The sequence below is a fragment of the Urtica dioica genome, chromosome 7, assembly GCF_054948205.1.
Source record: "Urtica dioica subsp. dioica isolate 48M chromosome 7, U.dioica_male_clone48M_v1_H2, whole genome shotgun sequence".
Lineage (NCBI taxonomy): Eukaryota > Viridiplantae > Streptophyta > Magnoliopsida > Rosales > Urticaceae > Urtica > Urtica dioica.
Window position 1 is genome coordinate 37,018,521 of NC_142762.1, and position 2,404 is coordinate 37,020,924.

The following is a 2,404-nucleotide window of genomic DNA, read 5'->3' on the forward strand; positions in this document are numbered from 1 at the left end:
ATCGCCGCACCGATGCCGTCATCGAGGAATCATGCAGCGGCATCGTCGGCGCCGTCACCAAAGACCCACACCGCACAACTGCCATAGCTGACGAGCCACGACACGAAACCATCGTCGACAAACCTGCAGCAACACTGCCAAGCTCCGTTGTCGTCTTTCTACCTCCGGTAACGATTCGCACCTCCTCCCCCGGGACCGAGAGACGTCCAGCTGCGACCGGAATCGTCGCCGGAATCGGTCAAGGGGAAAAAAATAGTAGATCTAGATCTAGATCTGCAGAAAGAAAACCATTTTTTTTTTTGGGAAATGTTTCTATTTAATCAATTGTAAACTTGATTTTAAATAATTAGTCGATATTTCGTTAATTTTAATAAATTAGTTATTTACCGCTATTTACCAAAATTAACGAATAAAAATACTAGAGACGAGCATTTTATTTTAGGGACATGAATTATACCCCTTGTTAAATAAAGATTAAAAAAATAAAAAATAAAACTTGTACAAAAATAATCACCGAATGTTAACATGCAAAAATGTTAGAACACTTGTCATATCACAAGTATCGAGAACAAAAAGGGTCAAACACATCGAATATATAAGAAATATTGTCTATAAACGTAAATGAATATAAATTAGAGAAAAATCGGTTGATGGGTTGTGTGATTGGTGAAACTTTTAACGTTGTGAGATCGTCCATTTTTTTAGTTGTTTCATATTGTCTTTTATAGAAGCGAGTTTAAAGATCATGTTATTTTGTAACTACTGCTTGATTCATGTTAGTGGGCAGTTATTTTATAACTACTACTTGACATATAATCTTTCAGGAGTTAGCTTTCTATTGACCACAAGTTTGCATGGTAAATAAATGACTCGTCGGGGCGTGATAATAAAGTTATTCGTTGATTTTTTTATGAGATCGACTTTGTGAGATTTGCTAGTGAATCGCTGGTACTTTATGGTAAGAAATTTCGATTTTTATTTATTTATTATCACTTCGTATTATGTCGTGTAGATGTAAATACCGTGCGATGGTAATCATTTGATTTTATTAATGAACCAATTTATAATTTATATTTTACCGAGACTTACAAAATTACAATATATCAATGCGAAATCAACTCAAAACAATTAGTGGCAATACAAATTCAGATAGCAAACAAAAAGTAAAATGTAAAATTTTCATATTATTATTATTGTTTACACGACAAGTGTCTTTAATTTGTGGGATTGGACCTGAGTAAGAGACTCTTGAGAGATAACATTTCTAGGATTTGAACTATTTTAGACGCAAGTGTAAGAATTTTAAGAAAAACCCATATATTTATATAACTAAATTTGTTTTGAATATAATATAGCCAAAAGCTTGGAGATCAAGCCCAATCCTTACACCGTATATAGAAAACAAAAAGTAAAATGTAAAAGTTTCATTGGGGTGAGAGAGGCTCGAACTCTCGACCTCAGGATAACTCAGTAGCTATGAGACCTACGCGCTAACCAACTGCGCCACCACCCCGCTCTTGTTGTTTTTAGTAATATTTTTATAGGTTTACCAAATATAAACGCATTTTATTAACAGTTCAAACTTCCCGTAAGTAGTGACAAACATTTTATCATAACATAAATACAATAGTGACTAAATCACTGAAAGTGAGGATCTGTTAGGTATATATCATAATAATTAATAATTTAGTTTGTAAAAAAAACATACGGTGACTATATAAGAGAAAAAAAGAGTATCTTCTTTATTAAAAAAAACATTTCATGAGGTGTATAATTTGATGAACGGACGAGCTGATCATGATCATTTATTTTTTATTTGTTCCAAAAGACTAGTGCTGATCATGATCAAATTTGATGCGCCAAAACAATGTTATATATATATATATATATATATATATATATATATATATATATATATATATATATATATATATGTAACAAAGTGACGAGAGAGAGAGCCAACTGAATTGTATTGACTTGACTTGATTGATTGCACATACACTGTTCGATATAAATACAAACAGCTTAGTCTAATCTCAGCCGTCCAACTCTAACTAACTTGTATCCTATGATATATGCTTAATACACCCCCTCAAACTATACATGGTGCAAGATCATGTTTAGTTTGTCAGACAAGAAAGCAAACTGAGGTATGGTAAGTGGTTTTGTGAAGATGTCAACTATCTGCTCAATTGTGGGGACATATCGAACTTCAACTACACTAGACGCCACCTTTTCTCTGATGAAATGGACGTCGACTTCGATGTTGTTTTGTCCCGGCATGAAACACAGAATTTGCAGCCAAAGACTTAGCTCCCATGTTGTCATACCAGATCACCGCAAGACCTTGATCAAGTTGGACTCCAAGCTCTTTGAAGAGTGACTGAAGCCATATAATTTATGT

The 2,404-nt window shown here is 33.8% G+C and overlaps 1 non-coding gene across 1 annotated transcript; it reads right to left on the minus strand.

Moving 5' to 3' along the window:
* Window positions 1-1,428: 1,428 nt before the first annotated feature.
* TRNAM-CAU (transfer RNA methionine (anticodon CAU)) lies at window positions 1,429-1,513 on the minus strand. Its single transcript is given in 2 exon segments — window positions 1,429-1,464; window positions 1,476-1,513. It is a non-coding gene; the product is annotated as a tRNA-Met (tRNA).
* Window positions 1,514-2,404: the final 891 nt, after the last annotated feature.